General features: G+C 46.4%; 1 long non-coding RNA gene and 1 pseudogene across 3 annotated transcripts; one reads left to right on the plus strand and one right to left on the minus strand.

Moving 5' to 3' along the window:
• The first annotated feature begins 49 nt into the window (after positions 1 to 49).
• On the plus strand, positions 50 to 24,283 carry LOC142930093 (uncharacterized). 3 transcript variants are annotated; one of them, XR_012946058.1, is made up of 4 exons: positions 57 to 446; positions 3,792 to 3,902; positions 4,559 to 4,689; positions 24,108 to 24,283. It is a non-coding gene; the product is annotated as an uncharacterized LOC142930093 (long non-coding RNA). The 3 variants fall into 3 exon arrangements; XR_012946057.1 differs by lacking the exon at positions 24,108 to 24,283 and having other exon boundaries at positions 50 to 446; positions 4,559 to 7,378; XR_012946059.1 differs by lacking the exons at positions 57 to 446; positions 24,108 to 24,283 and adding an exon at positions 656 to 906 and having other exon boundaries at positions 4,559 to 7,379.
• LOC116949271 (peroxisome proliferator-activated receptor delta-like) overlaps positions 16,393 to 25,049 on the minus strand; it is a 34,157-nt pseudogene continuing 25,500 nt past the window's right edge.

The following is a 25,049-nucleotide window of genomic DNA, read 5'->3' on the forward strand; positions in this document are numbered from 1 at the left end:
CCACCACTCGATTAATCGATTCTCAACGAATCGAGGCCTCATCGCGCCCTGATCCACTCAGGTTCGCAGCGCTATTTGGTTGAATTCCCAACTGCGGCTGTCCTATCGATGAGGGTTCGCCATTAGACGTCCCCTGTTTATTTTTCAATTGTTTTGTTTGTAAACGGAGACAGAATGACACATGATTAATAATCGACTCACGTTAACACTAACCGAGAGACATCGATTGCAACTATATGAATCGAATCGCGACCGTGGTGAAGATTGGGGCCAACGGCTCGCGAAAATGTTTTATCTCACCTGACATTGATGCCGATGGAGCGAGCAACAGTGGGCACGCGAGATCGATAGAAGATAAAATACGAAGTAGAGAGAGTGAACGGGGGGGGGATGGAGAGAAATCGATTACCAATTCGAATCGCGACCGTTCATCGCGACGACCCCAGGTGAATGGCCTCGTCGTGTGAGCAGTTTGCAGGCGAACGCGGGGGCCCAGCTGCTGCTGCTGCTGCTGCCCGCATGGCTGGGGGGGGGGGGTGGCAGCGCTGCTGCTGCCCGCATGGCTGGGGGGGGGCCCAGCTGCTGCTGCTGCTGCCCGCATGGCTAGGGGGGGGGGGTTGGCAGCGCTGCTCTGTGGCCCGGCGTGGATCAGCGCCCAGCCGCTGCTGCTGCTGCTCTGCCGCTCCGAGTGTGGGGAGCCGCCTCTTCGTACGCAAGGCCTCAGGCTCGCCACTCGCTTCACGTTCGGGCATCGTTCGTAAACGACTACAATCTGATCTTTTCAAGTTTAACGAAACGGAGTAGGCTTTCGCGACCAATATTGTCCATAGTAGAGGACTGTGGATTGGATCGCGTGAATAGAAATCTGTCGTTAAGCCCGCCACCACCCGACATCCAATTAGTAAGGTTTGTCACGTAAACAAAACACACCAAATAGCGTGTTGGAGAGTAAACCCACAACATATTCTTGATTTCGATATAAAGCTTTCGTGACTGCAAGGATTCATCTTCTTTGGTTCTTTCGGTAAAGTCACGTAGAATGAGAATAAAATAATAAATTGATAAAATAACAATCATCTCACGACGTTTCGGCCACAACACAAGCGGCCTTCATCAGGTGAAGGGACTAGACTGTCTGGAGGACAGCGCTGGAGTGAGAAAGCCACGCTGAGATCACGACCTTTAAGCTGTGTGAGAAGAAACAAAGCGCCTTGACAAAGGAATTAGCATAAAAATTAGCATTGAAATGGCTGAGTGATTAGCTTGTGACTGGTCACAGAAAAGGCTATGTTAAAGTTAAAGCATACACATCCGCAAAGGCACCCCTTGACAAAGGAATTAGCATAGAATTTAGCATTGAAATAGCTAAGTTAAAGTATACACATCCGCAAAGGCACTCCTTGACAAAGGAATTAGCATAGAATTTAGCATTGAAATAGTTGAGTGATTAGCTTGTGACTGGTCACAGAAATAGCTATGTTAAAGTCAGAGCATATACATTCACCGAGGCACCTAGTACAAATCAAACAGGAGAATTTAGCATTGAAATAACTAGGCGAATTTAGCTTTGAAATAACTGAGTGATTAGCTTGTGACTGATCACAGAAATGGCTATGTTGAAGTTAAGGCCTACACATCTGAGCTTTTCACAGTAACTGGGTATACAATACAATATATAATGAATACTATATAGTGAACCAATAAAAAATACTAAAATATAAATTACCTCAATGTTATATTCTTAGTTTTTTCGGTAAAGTCACGTTGAAGAGAAACAACGTGACTTTACCGAAAAAAACTAAGAATATGAATTACTGCAGTCACGAAAGCTTTAAATCAAAATTTACCTCAATGTTATCAATAAACTCTATATTCTCCAATCAGCTAAGCTACCAACAATAAGTCGTTATATATCACAATGCTATATGGCGAAAAATGGGGGACAATTTCAACCGAGAAGATGGATTCTGGCTTAGTAACCATTGGAAAGATGTTTTAAACCATTTCCGTTCATAATTAATCGTATTTTACGATGACCTTTAGACCGCAGCTCTTTCGCTGGCATTGACTCTTAATACCTCTCACACCACGGTTAATGGTATGGTTTACAACATGGAGTATAATAGCGCCTCGCAGCTGTCTCTCTCCCCCTCCTCTGTTCCGACCATGGATGAACTCGTCCGTCTGAACGGGACCCGTAGCTATCCGTGTTCCTAAAGTTGAGGGTAAGAATCCACCCATTTTTCGCCATATAGCATTGTGATATATAACGACTTATTGTTGGTAGCTTAGCTGATTGGAGAATATAGAGTTTATTGATAACATTGAGGTAATTTATATTTTAGTATTTTTTATTGGTTCACTATATAGTATTCATTATATATTGTATTGTATACCCAGTTACTGTGAATAGCTCAGATGTGTAGACCTTAACTTCAACATAGCCATTTCTGTGACCAGTCACAAGCTAATCACTCAGTTATTTCAATGCTAAATTCTCCTGTTTGATTTGTACTAGGTGCCTCGGTGAATGTATATGCTCTGACTTTAACATAGCTATTTCTGTGACCAGTTACAAGCTAATCACTCAACTATTTCAATGCTAAATTCTATGCTAATTCCTTTGTCAAGGAGTGGCTTTGCGGATGTGTATACTTTAACTTAGCTATTTCAATGCTAAATTCTATGCTAATTCCTTTGTTAAGGGGTGCCTTTGCGGATGTGTATGCTTTAACTTTAACATAGCCTTTTCTGTGACCAGTCACAAGCTAATCACTCAGCCATTTCAATGCTAAATTATATGCTAATTCATTTGTCAAGGCGCTTTGTTTCTTCTCACACAGCTTAAAGGTCGTGATCTCAGCGTGGCTTTCTCACTCCAGCGCTGTCCTCCAGACAGTCTCGTCCCCTTCACCTGATGAAGGCCGCTTGTGTTGTGGCCGAAACGTCGTGAGAATATTGTGTTATTTTATTTTATCAATTTATTATTTTATTCTCATTCTACGTGACTTTACCGAAAGAACCAAAGAAGTCACGTAGAAGGGAAATAATAAAATAAAACAATAACATTCTCACGACGTTTTGATTGCAACACAAGCAATCATCATCAGGTGTGAAAACCACAGCAAGAATTTATTTTTGAAAAAAGTGGCGTTTTTGTCTTAACGTTAGCACCACGGACAGCGACTAGCGGTTGTTGAGACGGACGAGTCCATCTATGCTCAGAGCGGAGGAGGGGGGAGAGAAGGAGAATGGAATGAGGTCTGAAAGTCGGTCGAGTTAATCAATTGGCATTGTGCAGAGCAATTACTGCCCCCTTACTGCGGAAACTTGGCAGGACCCTCCAAAGGAAGGAAGATATAGTGAGGCTTTCCACGGTAAACACGTGTAGGAATAATATAATACAAATATCTATTTTTTTAAAGGCAAAGTAATTTCTGGCTCGAATGAGAGTTACAGAGGTACTCATCTGTGGTTTGCAGCTGAGAACCAGCGGTGGAAATTCCACATTCCTATGGTGGGGGGGGGTCTGTCCATAAGGCAACGACTTGTTTTCGCTACCCAAGATAGGATTGCATGGTACAATAATATAGGATTATTGTGGACCAGGGATACCTTGTGTTGTAGTGGTAGTGCCTTATGCCAATAGTCCCTACATGCAAGCCAGCCTAGCAGCATTTAGAAAATGAATCCCGGGGTATAAGTTGCTGGGGAGTCGAGTCCGTAATGTCTGTCCTAAGCCGCTCTGCTTGGCTCTCTTCCCCATGTCCCTCCCCCACGCGCACTCCTAGGATCCCTCCAGTTCCTCCTGCTCCTCCTCCTCCCGCTCGTTGGGGCGGTGCTGCTCGCTGTGCGGTTCGCACGCGGAACGTGGCACAGAGAGAGGTCCCACGCACGGGGAGGTGAGCGGTGGCGTACTCACCACGACTCCCCACAACTCACCACTCCCCACAACTCACCACCACTCCCTGCACCACTCACCACCACTCCCCACAACTCACCACCACACCCTGCACCACTCACCACCACTCCCCACAACTCACCACCACACCCTGCACCACTCACCACCACTCCCCACAACTCACCACCACACCCTGCACCGCTCACCACCACACCCTGCACTGCTCACCACCACTCCCCACAACTCACCACCACTCCCTGCACCGCTCACCACCACTACACCCTGCACCACTCACCGCTAGAGCTGTGATATCTGATTATATGTTTTATTTGAGTGATTGATTTCCCTACCGATTACCGGTTCGATTACTCAACCAATCGGATAACAGATTCTCAGGAGTAGTTTTGTCATGTCCGATCCCGAGGGTCGTTCGCCGTCACAAATGTGCACTGCTCGCTGAAAATATTTCCAAATGGATGCTTCACGTCTCGACACGCCACCCAATGCATAACCAGAACAGCAGAATTCTGGTTACATTTGGCACAATATTTTGTTGCATATCAGACATTGAAATCACACGCGGCAACAAATAATTATTCCACGGTTAAATAGACACGAAAACTAAATAATTTAACTGATCCTCTCATCCTCTGCCAGGTGGCATCAGATTACCGGTGACGGAATCGCAGCTCGTCCGCACTTCGACATCAACGCCATCACCGCCATCATCGTCATCACTGTCACCTCCGCCGTCGTCGCCGGCACCGCTACCCCTGGGCAATCACAAGGTCGAAAATTATGTGCGACTTGCACACTTTCATCCAACAAGTTCCACTGCTTGAGCCTAGACGTCAAAAGCTTGGTATTGGGCTTGTTGAGACCAAGATATCTGATCAAGTCGTTGAGGTTTTTTTGGTTGGGGTAGTATGGGTTTCTCTCCTCAGCTCCATCTCTGAAATTGTCATCTGGATCGACAACGTCTTCCTCGCTCTCTGACTTGCTGCTCTCTCTCCGGAGGAGTGGGTACGGGTAGCTCATGGCAGTGTGGCACCGGGGCGATGGATGAAGGAAGGTGATAGCGGGTGCATTCTTGACAGGGTCCACCATGCAGAAGTAGCTGTTGCTTCAGTGGTCAGTGGGTTCTTGCCAAATTCTTGGGATAGCGAACTTCATGGCTCTCATGACTGTGTAAGATTCTCGCAACATTTTTCATATATGATATATTTTTTCAATAACATTGAAAATTGTAAAACATTTTCAAATGTAAAACTTTTACAATTCTCTTTTTTTTTTTACAAATTTCATAACATAAAATTACGAGCAACAATTGTCCATCTTATCGTGCAGAGTTTTTTTTAATTGCTCGCAGGTGAAATGAGGTGCCCAGGGTTTTTCTTGATCCTCGACAGGCATGCCGAAATATGGCTTGAAGGCCTCACACATCTTAGCAGACGCTTCCACAGTGTACTTTTTCGCTCTTGTCTTGATAAATTGGCCGCAGACATCGCAAAATGCGTCTGCCGGATGCTTGCAGCCTCTTGATGCCATCTCAGAAAAATGCAGATATGTATGCACTTAGGCAGCTGGAACTAAAATGAACTGGTGGGCTTAAGGCCCCTGTATTTATACTACTATTTATATTACTGGAAAGTTCTAGAATGTTCTAGAAGTTACTCCAAGTTTACTCAGCACTGAATCTTTCTGGAATGTTCTGGAAAATATGTAAATTACAAAATATCACTGTCCTGGTCACAAAAGCAAAGCTTGTGGGTGATAATTTCCATCTTCTCTACTTTTGAGGCATAAGCAATTAGGAAATAACACTTACTACCCAGGAACAAAAAAAATGTTACACAGTGCATTATCAGTGCTGTAGTGACTACATTATTAGTGGTGTAGTAACTACATTATCATTGACGTAGTAACTACATTATCAGTGGTGTAGTAACTACATTATCAGTGCTGTAGTGACTACATTATCAGTGGTGTAGTAACTACATTATCATTGACGTAGTAACTACATTATCAGTGGTGTAGTAACTACATTATCATTGACGTAGTAACTACATTATCAGTGCTGTAGTGACTACATTATCAGTGGTGTAGTAACTACATTATCAGTGGTGTAGTGACTACATTATCAGTGGTGTAGTAACTACATTATCAGTGACATAACTACATTATCAGTGATGTAGTAACTACATTATCAGTGCTGTAGTGACTACATTATCAGTGGTGTAGTAACTACATTATCAGTGGTGTAGTGACTACATTATCAGTGGTGTAGTAACTACATTATCAGTGACGTAGTAACTATATTATCAGTGATGTAGTAACTACATTATCAGTGGTGTAGTAACTACATTATCAGTGGTGTAGTAACTACATTATCAGTGGTGTAGTGACTACATTATCAGTGGTGTAGTGACTACATTATCAGTGGTGTAGTGACTACATTATCAGTGGTGTAGTAACTACATTATCAGTGCTGTAGTGACTACATTATCAGTGGTGTAGTGACTACATTATCAGTGGTGTAGTGACTACATTATCAGCGGTGTAGTAACTACATTATCAGTGGCGTAGTAACTACATTATCAGTGCTGTAGTAACTACATTATCAGTGGTGTAGTAACTACATTATCAGTGGCATAGTAACTACATTATCAGTGCTGTAGTGACTACATTATCAGTGGTGTAGTAACTACATTATCATTGACGTAGTAACTACATTATCAGTGGTGTAGTAACTACATTATCATTGACTTAGTAACTACATTATCAGTGCTGTAGTGACTACATTATCAGTGGTGTAGTAACTACATTATCAGTGGTGTAGTGACTACATTATCAGTGGTGTAGTAACTACATTATCAGTGATGTAGTAACTACATTATCAGTGACGTAGTAACTACATTATCAGTGGTGTAGTGACTACATTATCAGTGGTGTAGTGACTACATTATCAGTGGTGTAGTAACTACATTATCAGTGGCGTAGTAACTACATTATCAGTGACGTAGTAACTACATTATCAGTGGTGTAGTAACTACATTATCAGTGGCATAGTGACTACATTATCAGTGGTGTAGTGACTACATTATCAGTGCTGTAGTAACTACATTATCAGTGGTGTAGTAACTACATTATCTGTGGTGTAGTGACTACATTATCAGTGGTGTAGTGACTACATTATCAGTGGTGTAGTAACTACACTATCAGTGGTGTAGTGACTACATTATCATTGACGTAGTAACTACATTATCAGTGGAGTAGTAACTACATTATCAGTGGAGTAGTAACTACATTATCAGTGGTGTAGTAACTACATTATCAGTGGCGTAGTAACTACATTATCAGTGCTGTAGTAACTACATTATCAGTGGTGTAGTAACTACATTATCAGTGGTGTAGTAACTACATTATCAGTGGTGTAGTGACTACATTATCAGTGACGTAGTGACTGCATTATCAGTGACGTAGTAACTACATTATCAGTGGTGTAGTGACTACATTATCAGTGGTGTAGTAACTACATTATCAGTGGTGTAGTAACTACATTATCAGTGACGTAGTAACTACATTATCAGTGGTGTAGTAACTACATTATCACTGACGTATTAACTACATTATCAGTGCTGTAGTGACTACATTATCAGTGGTGTAGTAACTACATTATCAGTGGTGTAGTGACTACATTATCAGTGGTGTAGTAACTACATTATCAGTGACGTAGTAACTACATTATCAGTGACGTAGTAACTACATTATCAGTGGTGTAGTAACTACATTATCAGTGGTGTAGTGACTACATTATCAGTGGTGTAGTAACTATATTATCAGTGACGTAGTAACTACATTATCAGTGGTGTAGTGACTACATTATCAGTGGTGTAGTAACTACATTATCAGTTGTGTAGTAACTACATTATCAGTGACGTAGTAACTACATTATCAGTGGTGTAGTGACTACATTATCAGTGGTGTAGTAACTACACTATCAGTGGCGTAGTGACTACATTATCATTGACGTAGTAACTACATTATCAGTGGAGTAGTAACTACATTATCAGTGGAGTAGTAACTACATTATCAGTGGAGTAGTAACTACATTATCAGTGGTGTAGTAACTACATTATCAGTGGCGTAGTAACTACATTATCAGTGCTGTAGTAACTACATTATCAGTGGTGTAGTAACTACATTATCAGTGGTGTAGTAACTACATTATCAGTGGTGTAGTGACTACATTATCAGTGACGTAGTGACTACATTATCAGTGACGTAGTAACTACATTATCAGTGGTGTAGTGACTACATTATCAGTGGTGTAGTAACTACATTATCAGTGGTGTAGTAACTACATTATCAGTGACGTAGTAACTACATTATCAGTGGTGTAGTAACTACATTATCACTGACGTATTAACTACATTATCAGTGCTGTAGTGACTACATTATCAGTGGTGTAGTAACTACACTATCAGTGGCGTAGTGACTACATTATCATTGACGTAGTAACTACATTATCAGTGGAGTAGTAACTACATTATCAGTGGAGTAGTAACTACATTATCAGTGGTGTAGTAACTACATTATCAGTGGCGTAGTAACTACATTATCAGTGGTGTAGTAACTACATTATCAGTGGTGTAGTAACTACATTATCAGTGGTGTAGTGACTACATTATCAGTGACGTAGTGACTACATTATCAGTGACGTAGTAACTACATTATCAGTGGTGTAGTGACTACATTATCAGTGGTGTAGTAACTACATTATCAGTGGTGTAGTAACTACATTATCAGTGACGTAGTAACTACATTATCAGTGGTGTAGTAACTACATTATCACTGACGTATTAACTACATTATCAGTGCTGTAGTGACTACATTATCAGTGGTGTAGTAACTACATTATCAGTGGTGTAGTGACTACATTATCAGTGGTGTAGTAACTACATTATCAGTGACGTAGTAACTACATTATCAGTGACGTAGTAACTACATTATCAGTGGTGTAGTAACTACATTATCAGTGGTGTAGTGACTACATTATCAGTGGTGTAGTAACTATATTATCAGTGACGTAGTAACTACATTATCAGTGGTGTAGTGACTACATTATCAGTGGTGTAGTAACTACATTATCAGTTGTGTAGTAACTACATTATCAGTGACGTAGTAACTACATTATCAGTGGTGTAGTGACTACATTATCAGTGGTGTAGTAACTACACTATCAGTGGCGTAGTGACTACATTATCATTGACGTAGTAACTACATTATCAGTGGAGTAGTAACTACATTATCAGTGGAGTAGTAACTACATTATCAGTGGTGTAGTAACTACATTATCAGTGGCGTAGTAACTACATTATCAGTGCTGTAGTGACTACATTATCAGTGGTGTAGTAACTACATTATCAGTTGTGTAGTAACTACATTATCAGTGATGTAGTAACTACATTATCAGTGGTGTAGTGACTACATTATCAGTGGTGTAGTAACTACACTATCAGTGGCGTAGTGACTACATTATCATTGACGTAGTAACTACATTATCAGTGGAGTAGTAACTACATTATCAGTGGAGTAGTAACTACATTATCAGTGGTGTAGTAACTACATTATCAGTGGCGTAGTAACTACATTATCAGTGCTGTAGTAACTACATTATCAGTGGTGTAGTAACTACATTATCAGTGGTGTAGTAACTACATTATCAGTGGTGTAGTGACTACATTATCAGTGACGTAGTGACTACATTATCAGTGGTGTAGTGACTACATTATCAGTGGTGTAGTGACTACATTATCAGTGGTGTAGTAACTACATTATCAGTGGTGTAGTAACTACATTATCAGTGACGTAGTAACTACATTATCAGTGGTGTAGTAACTACATTATCACTGACGTATTAACTACATTATCAGTGCTGTAGTGACTACATTATCAGTGGTGTAGTAACTACACTATCAGTGGCGTAGTGACTACATTATCATTGACGTAGTAACTACATTATCAGTGGAGTAGTAACTACATTATCAGTGGAGTAGTAACTACATTATCAGTGGTGTAGTAACTACATTATCAGTGGCGTAGTAACTACATTATCAGTGGTGTAGTAACTACATTATCAGTGGTGTAGTAACTACATTATCAGTGGTGTAGTGACTACATTATCAGTGACGTAGTGACTACATTATCAGTGACGTAGTAACTACATTATCAGTGGTGTAGTGACTACATTATCAGTGGTGTAGTAACTACATTATCAGTGGTGTAGTGACTACATTATCAGTGGTGTAGTAACTATATTATCAGTGACGTAGTAACTACATTATCAGTGGTGTAGTGACTACATTATCAGTGGTGTAGTAACTACATTATCAGTTGTGTAGTAACTACATTATCAGTGACGTAGTAACTACATTATCAGTGGTGTAGTGACTACATTATCAGTGGTGTAGTAACTACACTATCAGTGGCGTAGTGACTACATTATCATTGACGTAGTAACTACATTATCAGTGGAGTAGTAACTACATTATCAGTGGAGTAGTAACTACATTATCAGTGGTGTAGTAACTACATTATCAGTGGCGTAGTAACTACATTATCAGTGCTGTAGTGACTACATTATCAGTGGTGTAGTAACTACATTATCAGTTGTGTAGTAACTACATTATCAGTGATGTAGTAACTACATTATCAGTGGTGTAGTGACTACATTATCAGTGGTGTAGTAACTACACTATCAGTGGCGTAGTGACTACATTATCATTGACGTAGTAACTACATTATCAGTGGAGTAGTAACTACATTATCAGTGGAGTAGTAACTACATTATCAGTGGTGTAGTAACTACATTATCAGTGGCGTAGTAACTACATTATCAGTGCTGTAGTAACTACATTATCAGTGGTGTAGTAACTACATTATCAGTGGTGTAGTAACTACATTATCAGTGGTGTAGTGACTACATTATCAGTGACGTAGTGACTACATTATCAGTGACGTAGTAACTACATTATCAGTGGTGTAGTGACTACATTATCAGTGGTGTAGTAACTACATTATCAGTGGTGTAGTAACTACATTATCAGTGACGTAGTAACTACATTATCAGTGGTGTAGTAACTACATTATCACTGACGTATTAACTACATTATCAGTGCTGTAGTGACTACATTATCAGTGGTGTAGTAACTACATTATCAGTGGTGTAGTGACTACATTATCAGTGGTGTAGTAACTACATTATCAGTGACGTAGTAACTACATTATCAGTGACGTAGTAACTACATTATCAGTGGTGTAGTAACTACATTATCAGTGGTGTAGTGACTACATTATCAGTGGTGTTGTAACTACATTATCAGTGACGTAGTAACTACATTATCAGTGGTGTAGTGACTACATTATCAGTGGTGTAGTAACTACATTATCAGTTGTGTAGTAACTACATTATCAGTGACGTAGTAACTACATTATCAGTGGTGTAGTGACTACATTATCAGTGGTGTAGTAACTACACTATCAGTGGCGTAGTGACTACATTATCATTGACGTAGTAACTACATTATCAGTGGTGTAGTAACTACATTATCAGTGGCATAGTAACTACATTATCAGTGGTGTAGTGACTACATTATCAGTGCTGTAGTAACTACATTATCAGTGGTTTAGTAACTACATTATCTGTGGTGTAGTGACTACATTATCAGTGGTGTAGTGACTACATTATCAATGACGTAGTAACTACATTATCAGTGGTGTAGTAACTGCATTATCAGTGGTGTTGTGACTACATTATCAGTGGTGTAGTAACTACATTATCAGTGGTGTAGTGACTACATTATCATTGACGTAGTAACTACATTATCAGTGGAGTAGTAACTACATTATCAGTGGCGTAGTAACTACATTATCAGTGCTGTAGTGACTACATTATCAGTGGTGTAGTGACTACATTATCAGTGGTGTAGTGACTACATTATCAGTGACGTAGTGACTACATTATCAGTGGTGTAGTAACTACATTATCAGTGACGTAGTAACTACATTATCAGTGAAGTAGTGACTACATTATCAGTGACGTAGTAACTACATTATCAGTGGCGTAGTAACTACATTATCAGTGACGTAGTAACTACATTAACAGTGACGTAGTGACTACATTATCAGTGACGTAGTAACTACATTATCAGTGGCGTAGTAACTACATTATCAGTGACGTAGTAACTACATTATCAGTGACGTAGTAACTACATTATCAGTGACGTAGTAACTACATTATCAGTGACGTAGTAACTACATTATCAGTGACGTAGTAACTACATTATCAGTGGTGTAGTGACTACATTATCAGTGGTGTAGTAACTACATTATCAGTGGTGTAGTAACTACATTATCAGTGACGTAGTAACTACATTATCAGTGACGTAGTGACTACATTATCAGCTCAGGGGGTGCGGCAAGGTGAGGCCCCAATATTTGATTTGTCTCGCACGGTCGCACCCTAGAGGCTATGAGACATCGCGGCTCCTCTTGCCCTAAACACATCATCCGTACGCTCACGGTCGCAAACATTTAATGCTGTAGGAGGCGCTCCATCTTCACAAAATGCAGCCACCACAGCTCCGTAGTCCTAGTTACCTCTTTGTAACATCACCTTACTGCTCTTAACTGAATTTAAATAAAACGTGGAACGTAAATGGACTCATTTTCATTTTTTTAAAAATTACGTGAACTGCGTTGTCAATAACTTTTTTGTTGTTCTTTGATGCCGTTGTTGAAATCAAATACCATGGTGGTTGTCAGGGGGGGGGGCAGCTCGTAGCTTTGGCCACCAACGGGGAGAGGGGGTGGCACCTCGTGCCTCCGCGCTTGCTGCCACGGTTGCTAGGAGATGTTAACTACCTCGCCTGGTAGGCAGGATGCCGTGGGTTCGATCCCCACCTTGAACCCTGCTGTATATTTGTAGTTTGCGGCGTCTCTCTCCCCGCGGTCGTGTGGATTTGTTCGTCTCCGGCTTCTCCAGCTTTCCCCCTCCACGTTTTAGAATCAACATCGTGGGGTTTAGAGTATTATTTGTGCTGCAATACATTGACGTGCGATGATATCAGCAGCCACTTCGTCGAGCCATCTGCTTTGTGAGAGCCAGGGCGCTTATCTGGTATACAATAACACTGAAAAAATAATTCTAGATTTAAAGCTTTCGTGACTGCAAGGATCCATACTCTTTGGTTCTATTCGGTAAAGTCACGTAAAAAAAACAACAAAAAATAATAATAATAATAAATAAAAAATGCCGCGACGTGTCGGCCAGCACGTGCGGTCGACACTTGCTCCCCCCCTGTACATCGTTCATCATGCTAAGTCCTCCAATTAAATGCTATTTTTTATGCTAATTCCTTTGTCAAGGCGCTCTGCTCCCTCTCACACTGCTTAAAGGTCGCGGTCTGAGCTTGGCTCTGTTTCACTCCAGCGCTCTCCTCTAGACAGTCTGCTCCCTTCACCTGATGAAGGCCACTTGTGTTGTGGCCGAAACGTCGTGAATTTTTTTGTTGTTGTTTTTTTACGTGACTTTGCCGAATAGAACCAAAGAGTACTGAAAAAATTATTTAGTTTTGCTACTGGTCGGTCTATGCAAAGCCTACGGCACTCACATTTCCGGCCGGCGATGCCGCCCCTCCGGCTGGCTGACGTCTCATCATCTCCTCCATCCTACTAGAACCCCACACACGCGCGAAGCATTGTAATTTTTACGCAAACATTAAACACCACCCCCGCCCACCCCCGCGCCCTGGCCTTCGCAACACTGATTCACAAGTAATGATCTCACGTCATGTCCCGCTATTTAAGAACCGGGCAGGAGGAGGATTTATCCACAGCTCTGTGGCTGTCCGCCTGATGATGCTGAGTTGTAATTACAGGCGGAACGTCACGGGGCTCATATTGTAAATGCTGCAGTGGCTTTACTCTCCAACAAACAACCGCTGTGTGCTGTACTGGTAACGAATTGGCCACGTTTTGTTTACGTGACACACCTTACTAATTGGCTGTGTCGGGTGGTGGTGGGTTTAACGACACATTTATATTCACACGATGTAACCCAACAAAATCTACAGAGACTCCTCTACTTAGGAACTAGTTGGGTTCCATATGTCTGTTCGTATGTCGATTCGTTCGTAAGTCCAACTTTACTCCTGTCGATTCCAAACATGTTGTATGGCGTGTACACTTAACCCGGGAATGGCATTTAAAGTTATATAATCTCATTTAGATGTAGATGTCACTGGTTTTTCACGTTCTGCAGATGTAGATGCCACTAGTTCTTAATGTTCTACTGATGTAGATGCCACTGGTTCTTCACGTTCTGCAAATGTAGATGCCACTGGTTTTTCATCTTCTGCAGATGTAGATGCCACTGGTTCTACAGATGTAGATGCCACTGGTTCTTCATGTTCTGTGGATGTAGATGCCACTGGTTCTTCATGTTCTGTAGATGTAGATGCCACTAGTTCTTCATGTTCTGTAGATGTAGATGCCACTAGTTCTTCATGTTCTGCAGATGTAGATGGAACTGGTTCTTCATGTTCTGTAGATGTCACTACCGCCATCTATTGCATGGCGGTTGAACTTACGACTCTCGGTCCGAACAGGCAACTGGACACACGGACAGGTTTGTTCATATCTCTGAAAGTTCGTAATTCACATATATTCGTAAGTAGAGGAGTCCGTGTGTTATGGATAATATTCAACCACGCAATATCTCTCTATCCAGTCCACTCGATCCACGCCCGACCGCGTTTGTTTCCCCCAGTAGTGATGCTGACACAGCGCACCATGTCAGTGGACGCACTTGAGGCCGAGTCGACCTAGGGGAGGCCCAGGATGGGTTCAGATAATCATCGCCGATGTTGGTCGTGAGCGGGAGTCGAACATCAGGTCGCCAGGGTTCGTGGCGCAGTGCGGAGCTAACCGCTACCACTAACCGCTCCCTATTTGGCCACTCACCCACCCACCCACTCACCCGCTCAAGCCATCACCCACCCACTCGCCCGCACACTTACCCACTCGCCCGCACATTGACCCACTCGCCCGCCCAACTCGCCCGCACACTTACCCACTCGCCCGCACACTCACCCACTTCCCCGCACACTCACCCACTTCCCCGCACACTCACCCACCCACTCACTCACTCGCCCACACACTCGCCCACAGACTCGCCCACTCGCCCACCCACTTGCCCACCCAACTCACCCACACACTCACCCACTCGAACGCACACTCACCCACTCACCCGCACACTCACCCACCCGCCCACCCACTCGCCTGCCCAATTCGCCCGCACACTGACCCACTCGCCCACCCACTCACCCACTTGACCGCCCACTCGCCCACTCACCCGCACACTCACCCACTCGCCCACCCACTCGCCCACTCACCCGCACACTCGCCCACTCACCCGCACACTCGCCCACTCACCCGCACACTCACCCACTCGCCCACCCACTCGCCCGCCCAACTCGCCCGCACACTGACCCACTTGCCCACCCACTCACCCACTCGACCGCACACTCACCCACTCAACCGCACACTCACCCACTCGCCCACCCACTCACCCACTCGAACGCACACTCACCCACTCACCCGCACACTCACCCACCCGCCCACCCACTCGCCTGCCCAATTCGCCCGCACACTGACCCACTCGCCCACCCACTCACCCACTTGACCGCCCACTCGCCCACTCACCCGCACACTCACCCACTCGCCCACCCACTCGCCCACTCACCCGCACACTCGCCCAATCACCCGCACACTCGCCCACTCACCCGCACACTCACCCACTCGCCTGCACACTCGCCCGCCCACTCGCCCGCCCACTCGCTCACCCGTCCGCTCACCCGCCCGCTCACCCACTCGTCCACCCATTGACCCACCCACTCGCCCACCCATTGACCCACCCATTGACCCACCCACTCGCCCACCCACTCGCCCACCCACTCGCCCACCCACTCGCCCACCCACTCGCCCACCCACTCGCCCACCCACTCGCCCACCCACTCGCCCACCCACTCGGCCCCCCACTCGCCCACCCACTTGGCCAACCACTCAGCCACTCACTCGCCCACTCACTCACCCACCCACTCGCCCACCCATTGACCCACCCACTCGCCCACCCACTCACCCAACCACTCGCCCACCCCCTTGCCCGCCCGCTCATCCACTCACCCACCCACTCGCCCACCCATTGACCCACCCACCCACTCACCCAATCGCCCACGCGCTCGCCCACTCGCTCACTCGCTCACCCACCCGCTCACCCACTCGGCCACCCGCTCGCCCACTCGGCCACCCGCTCACCCACTCGCCCACCCATTGACCCACCCACTCGCCCACCCATTCACCCACCCACTCACTTGCCCACTCACCCGCCCACCATCACCGGTGAAAGTAACCGAGGCCACCACCCAAGGTCGTCAATCATCCCCACCTCCTCTTTTAGTTCCTTGCATTGCTCCATTGTTCCCGTCATCATCAACAGCACCTGGTCTCGCTGCGATATGTACAAATACACGGGACGTGTGTGTGGTGCACAAGTCTACACCTCGCTCCTTCACAGCATCACCCCCCCCCCCCTTCCTTCCTTCCCCCCGCCCCCCAACAGCCCAGCGATAGACAATGAGAATAATCTATGGATTGTTAGACGCACTCAATAACCCCCCCCCTGCCCCCCGTCACGCTACGTTAAAGCAAACGTTTGGGAGTGCGTCTTATACTCCGGTAGCTGTGTACGGTGTTAACTTAATTTACACAGGGAAGACACCCGGAGTGGCGTCTTACTTTCCGGATCGTGTCTTATACTCCGGAGAATACGGGGGTAGCGATTATTCATCGATTAATGATCGATTATTTACATCAATTAGTTTTTGGCTCCAGGTACATTGCATAGAGTATTTTCGCGCCCGCGAACGAGTGTCGATTCTTCTCATTACTTTTAACCCGGCACGCGGAGGCACCCGCAGAGTTGCCGGACAATTGGCTCGGGAATCACGAGACGGAACGACACCGCCAACGCAGACAGAACGACACCACCAACGCGGACAGAACGACACCACCAACGCAGACGGAACGAACGACACCGCCAACGCAGACGGAACAAACGACACCACCAACGCAGACGGAACGACACCACCAACGCAGACAGAACAAACGACACCGCCAACGCAGACAGAATGACACCAACGCAGACGGAACAACACCGCCAACGCAGACAGAACAAACGACACCGCCAACGCAGACGGAACAACACCGCCAACGCAGACGGAACGAACGACACCACCAACGCAGACGGAACAAACGACAACGCCAACGCAGACGGAACAAACGACACCACCAACGCAGACGGAACAAACAACACCGCCAACGCAGACGGAACAAACAACACCACCAACGCAGACAGAACGACACCACCAACGCAGACGGAACAACACCGCCAACGCAGACGGAACGAACGACACCACCAACGCAGACAGAACGACACCACCAACGCAGACGGAACGAACGACACCACCAACGCAGACGGAACAACACCGCCAACGCAGATGGAATAAACGACACCACCAACGCAGACAGAACGAACGACACCACCAACGCAGACGGAACAACACCAACGCAGACGGAACAAACGACACCGCCAACGCAGACGGAACAAACGACACCACCAACGCAGACGGAACAAACGACACCGCCAACGCAGACAGAACGACACCAACGCAGACGGAACAACACCGCCAACGCAGACAGAACAAACGACACCGCCAACGCAGACGGAACGACACCAACGCAGACGGAACAACACCGCCAACGCAGACGGAACAAACGACACCACCAACGCAGACGGAACGAACGACACCACCAACGCAGACGGAACAAACGACACCAACAATCGGACAAAACGACGCAACCGAGACGACACGAAACGAAGGAGGCAGACTCTCACCCCCCCCCTCCCTCCCTGAGATGATAAATCTCGACTCTAGAGTCCCACATCCGCAACCTCCGCCCGAATCTCGGCGTGCGGAGATGGCGAGGTGAACGCACGCAGGGACTGTGCTTAGGGTTGCCACCTGTCCCGGGGTTTCCCCCCGAGATCGACCTCTCGTTATTGAAGAGGCAGCTCTGACGTCCTCCTGGGAGAGCCGAGCCCCCCCCCCCACACCCCCTACCCCCGCTTCTGTCAGTTTGATGAGAACCGTCGTGGTAGTGGTGGTGATGGTAGTGATGGTTGTGGTAGTGATGGTGGTGATAGTGATGGTGGTGATAGTGGTGATGGCCTTGGTGGTGATGGTGGTGGTGATGATGATGGCGGTGGTGATGGTGGTGATGGTGGTGATGGTGATGGCGGTGGTGATGACGGTGATTATGGTGGTGATGATGATGCACGCGGTGCACCATTTCCCACCAATCGTTGGGAGTCATTTCGGCTACGCCGCATCCACTTCGCCTCTTCGCGTCAGTCTCGTTTTCGCAACGCAGCTGACAGGATTATTTCAATGCGGGACAAAGAGAGTTGAATCGTACGGGATTATTATCGGGCAGGCTTTGCCACTCCGACGGTTTTCGCCCAACGCCGTGGAACCCCGGACTCCCAAGCCCGCCGAGCAGCGTTCCGAACAGACATCGAGCGAGAGCAACAACGGAAGCTCCGATAAGTAATGAGGCATCAACAACTCCAGAATAATGGGTGCACCTGCGTGGCCGTGTGCGATATCCTCTTGCACACGATACGTCCCGGTTTTTGTGAACTCGGAGGTGGCAACCCCCCGCCCCAAGCACCCCCGGTACAGAGGAGATGCGTTTACATCCATAGCCGGTAGTGTCCCTGAAGAGTTCCATTTGTGGCGATGGTTCCGCCCACCCCACGGTAGCCAAGCCGCTGTCCCCCGTGTCACCCTCCGCCCCCCCCGGATGTCACATGGAACTGGCCGTTCTTCACTCTGTCGCGTTGCCCGGATTATTTTTACCACGATGCCGCGGGGGGGGGAGGGTGAATGTTTACGCGTCCTTCATGACGGCGCTGGTGGCTGAACCCACCCACCCACCCCGCCCCCAACATAAAGCGGAACCGGGCAGAGAAGAAAGTGAAAGGGGAAGCCGTCCAGTTGTGGCCGTGGGCCTCGAGTTGAAGGTTCCTGTTCCTCCTCTTCCGTCTCGGATGCCACTTTGCCCATCTCGTCCGCCCCTCCGCCCCACGCTCCCTCCATCTCGTCCGCCCCTCCGCCCCCAATTCACGGTGATTGCCAAACGAAGCCACGGCGTGATGCAGCAGACGCGTGATGCTGGTTCGCATTAAGATCGAGATCCTGTACACGTGTGTATACACGTGTGCGTGCATGCCCCACGTGACACGGGCGAGCGTCGGTTCAAATCGAGACACCGTGCGAGTCGACGAAGGTCGAGGCAGCCCCCACAATGTCTGTCTGACGCCAGCACCACTGGGCAGGCTCAACGTAAAATCTCTCCTCGCTTCTGGCACACTCCAGGTGATGTGGTCGTAGGTGTCTGGAGATGGCATCGCGTGAGATCACGCGTCCTGTCATCATCCCCATCGTCGTCATCAATATCATCTTCCTCTCATCAACAAGCAACATCATCATCATCATCAATACCACGTCCATCACCAATCACCACTCTAAAAACGTTACCATCAAACATCGCCATCATCATCACCCCCGATGCCATCATCACCATTGTCATCAGCAGCATCATCACCATCTTCACCATTGTCAGCAGCATCGATACTATAACCATTGCCATCACCAGCCATCACCATCGTCATCACCACCATTATTATTAGCAGCAGCAGCAGCAGCAGCAGCATCATAACGTATTCTTCGTTGGTGGCAAACGCAGGCTCACGAACAGAGTTTGCGACTTCCCGGACCACAGCCATTGCCCCGCTCAGTGGCAGTGGGGGGGTGGGGACCTCCCACAACCCCCTCCTCCGGTGGTGGCTGTGTGGTGGTGGCGGTGGTGGGGGCCACTGTTTAGACGTCCACCCCCCTCCCCGCTCGCCCCCCCCCACACTCACGCCACCCGTTGTGTTTACTTTCGGAGAGTTCAGTTTCCGAAGGTCAAAGCCTTCCACCGAGGGGCAGCGGGGGTGGGGGTTGTGTGTCTAGGGGGGTAGAATGCGGGGGTGGGGCGGGTACAGCCGAGGGGGCTCCCCCCACCCAAGGGGGGTGCCTCAGTACATGTCCTTGAAGATCTCCTGCAGCAGGGGCGGCATGGCCGTGTCGGCCTCCGTGCGCCGAATGTCGTGCACCATCTGGGCGTGCTCGGCCACCAGCTGGCGCAGGTCGGAGAGCTTCTGCAGCAGCTTGGGGAAGAGGAAGGAGCTCTCGGGGTGGCTGCGCCTCAGCTGCAGGTCGAGCGCCTGCAGCACGCGCTCCTGCATCCGCTCCACGGGGCCCACGTCCAGGAGGCCCGGTCGGTCTGGGCGCGGGCAAGCGAGCGACGATTAGAAAGCGGCGAGGGAAAATTTCGCCCGGCCGAGACTTTCAGGTGGCGCGCAACGCGGCAGGGAGGAGGGTGATTCAGGGGTTCGAGAAAATCCACAGGCAAGCGGGAAAGGAAGGCCCAGAGTTGCTCGCCAACAATTGTCCAAGCTCTGCCGTCCTTACAGTGGAACGTCCAACTGGGGATAGTGAGCGGTGTACACACGGCAGAGAAAACCGCGAGTTCCCCGGACAAAACGTGTTGGCCGTGAGCGGGAATCGAACTCGGGTCACTGGGTTCGTAGCGCGGCATGTTTATCGCTATAAAGACAAAGATCCCCCGTGTAGCCTTAGCATACTGCTGGGGAAAGTGCTGTGAGCGAGCACCTACGCAGGCCGGGACGTCACACGAGGGGGTGTGTGGCCAGCACCACACTCGGCCGCCTTTGTCTCCCCAGTGGCGCTTATTTTACCCACCGCACCAGGTTATACGACCACGATGAGACACACGGACATACATACACACAGACACACGCGTGTACACGAAGACAAATATCCCGTAGCCCACTGTTGGCGCAAGTGCTGAAACACAGGGACACAGACGCAGAGGGAAGGCCACCGCGTGGCCTCGGTAGCACCGTGACCGCACTGCCACCTGCTGCCCGCAGCATCGCTCTGCAGCCTGCATCATCTCGTCAAGGAGAATGAAGCCAGCGAGTGTTCTTCGTGTGCTAAGGCCACCGCGAGCCACTGGGGGCCTTCAGTGCGCACCCCCCCCCCCCCCTGCCGAACGTGAAAACTGAAAACTCCCCCCAACATCATCATCATCATCATCGTGCTGTTGTCACAAACCCAACAGTGGTTTCACATGGTGTGGCGGTCCCTCACACTGATGATGTCTGATCGGCCAAAGTGCCCACCCCCCCTCCCCTCCCACGTCGACTCCGGTGGCCATCCTCGCGGCGGCGGCGGCGGTGGCGGCGGCTTCCGGCTGCTGCCATCTCACACAGACGACGGCGGCGGTCACCGCATCGCGTGGCGCTTTCGGACACGCTTTCTGCGGCCGTCTGGAACGCCTCTTCCTTCCCAAAAAACGAATCAGCTGGGAGCTGTGCACTTTAAAATCGCCATCTAGATTGACAAAACTCACTTCTTTAGAGCTGCGTTTTGTGTTTAGCTTGTTGGGTCCGCGCCTGCACCCGCGATGAGCACGGGTGGCTACATTGGGCACGAAAGAAGTTCAACAAACTTGCTGCTATGCAGCTGTGCAGGCCGTCGAGACGACCGCTGTCAGCGAGCCCCCATTTGGCGTGGTGTGGCTGGGACCACACCCAGTCACCTTTGTCTCCCCGCTGAACTCATCATCGTAGTCAGTCACCTGTGCGTGACTTGTGCTCTTTGGCACCAACCTTGGTTTCAAGATATCGCACAGTCATAAACCGCACACACCCCCACAAACACGGATTATACAAACACGGATTACACAAACACATTGCACACACATTTACAAACATATTACACAGGTTACACACAAAGATCCCACGTATAGCCTGTAACCGCGACACTACTGCTCCCCACGGGCACATTACACACACACACAGATTACACACACACACGGATTCCACGAACAGATTACACACACACACATTAACACTACAGATTGTACACACACACAGATTACTTGCACAGATTACACACAAACATTACAAATACAGATTACACACACACATTGCATACACACAGATTACACACATTACACACAGATTACACAGACACGTTACAAGTACAGATTACACACACACAGACTACACGTACAGAGTACACACACACAGACTACACACACATTATACGTACAAAGATTACACTCCAGATTACACACACAGATGACACGTATTGATTAGACAAACAGATGACACATACAGATTATATACACAGATTACACGTACAGAATCCATATACACAGATTACACACACAGATTACACATACACATTACACACACACATTACATACACAGATTACACATACAGATTACATACACATTACACGTACAGAATCCATATACACAGATTACACATACAGATGACACACACAGATTACACGTACAGAATGCATATACACAGATTACACACACAGATTACACACACACATTACACACACACAGATTACACGTACAGAATACATATACACAGATTACACATACACACACACATTACATACACAGATTACACGTACATAATACATATACACAGATTACACATACAGATTACACACACACATTACATACACACATTACACATACAGATTACACGTACAGAATCCATATACACAGATTACACATACACATTACACACACATTACATACACACATTACATACACACATTACACGTACATAATCCATATACACATATTACACATACACATTACACACACACATTACACACACAGATTACACATACAGAATACATATACACAGATGACACACATTACATACACAGATTACACGTACAGAATACATATACACAGATTACACATACAGATGACACACACATTACATACACAGATTACACGTACAGATGACACACACATTACATACACAGATTACATGTACAGAATCCATATACACAGATTACACATACAGATTACACACACACATTGCACACACAGATTACACGTACAGAATCCATATACCCAGATTACACATACAGATTACACACACACACATTACACACACAGATTACATGTACAGAATCCATATACACAGATTACACATACAGATGACACACACACATTACACACACAGATTACACGTACAGAATACATATACACAGATTACACATACACGGATTACACATACACATTAACACACAGATTACACGTACAGAATACATATACACAGATTACATATACAAATGACACACACACATTACATACACAGATTACACGTACATAATCCATATACACATTACACATACACATTACATACACAGATTACACGTACATAATCCATATACACAGATTACACATACAGATGACACACACACATTACACACACAGATTACACGTACAGAATCTTTATGCACAGATTACACATACACAGATTACACGTACAGAATCTATATGCACAGATTACACATATAGATTACACACAGATTACACATACAGATTACACACACAGATTACACGTACAGATTACACATACAGAATACATATACACAGATTACACACACAGATTACACGTACAGAATCCATATACACAGATTACATATACACAGATTACATATACACAGATTACATATACAGATTACATACACAGATTACATATACACAGATTACACATACAGATTACACATACACAGATTACACACACACATTACACACACACATTACACAAACACATTACATACACAGATTACACATACACATTACATACACAGATTACACACAGATTACACGTGCTGATTATATACACACGGAGGCCGATCTTGATACCGTTGGTACCAGTCATCGGCAAGTACACTCAGCTCCACATCATCTTGTACCGCATCAGCTCCATCTCTTCTCCAGCCTGTTTGCCCCCCTCTAGCAATCCCTTCACTTCAATCCCACTGCCCGTCACCTAACCCTCAACCCTTGCACCCCCCCCTCTCCATGACCGCCGTCTAACCCCCCCCCCCCCATCCCCCGGCTCAGGATGATGGTGCTCTGGGCCTGCACCGTTCAAGAGGTGGACTTGAACATCGCCGGGGGCGATCAATCGATCAGTCAATCGGTGTCTCTCGCACAGGATGATGGCGCTCTGGGCACTATGGTGGCTAGGAGATGTTAACTACCACGCCTGGTATACAGGAGAACATGAGTTCGATCCCGACCCTGACGCCTGTTGTGTATTTGTAGTTTGCGTGTCTCTCTCTTTCCCTGTGGTCACGTGGATTTTCTCCGGGTGCTCCGGTTTTACACTCAACATTTAGAATCAACGTCACGCGTTTAGAGAATTTGACTGCTACTCATTGTTTTTTTCGGTAAAGTCACGTATGTAGAAATACAATAAAATTATATTGAAATAAAAACAATAACGACGTTTCGATCACAACACAAGCGATCTTCATCAGGTGTCAAGAACAAATCATGGAGGTAAATACAACAAGATGAGAGAATTCAACAAACCTAAGAAACATGTGAAGCACAACCAGTCAGGCCAACAACACAGACACTTCCTGGCGGACCACGAATTTCAGAAGAGTGTTAAATTTCGTGTCCAACCTCTGGATTGCACATACCAGCATAGAATGAAAAAATACGAGGTGCACAGTCAGTAGAAATACATATACAAGCTCACAAGAGGCAAGGAGGGAGGAAAGACGGACAGGGAAGCAAGGAGAGAGAGAGGGGGGGCTGGAGGGATGAACAGAAGCCTTAAATAGGAAATAAGGTTGGGGGGAGGGGCCAGAGAGAGCGCGGCAGCTGAAACAAGCACATCTTGCACATCAACAGAAGCTTCACATAATGTTTCTTAGGTTTGTTGAATTCTCTCATCTTCTTGTTGTATTTACCTCCGTGATTTGTTCTTGACACCTGATGAAGATCGCTTGTGTTGTGATCGAAACGTCGTGATTGTTTTTGTTTCAATATAAT

The sequence above is a fragment of the Petromyzon marinus genome, chromosome 36 (genome assembly GCF_048934315.1).
Source record: "Petromyzon marinus isolate PM22_M1 ecotype Great Lakes invasive population chromosome 36, UKy_Petmar_22M1.pri1.0, whole genome shotgun sequence".
Lineage (NCBI taxonomy): Eukaryota > Metazoa > Chordata > Hyperoartia > Petromyzontiformes > Petromyzontidae > Petromyzon > Petromyzon marinus.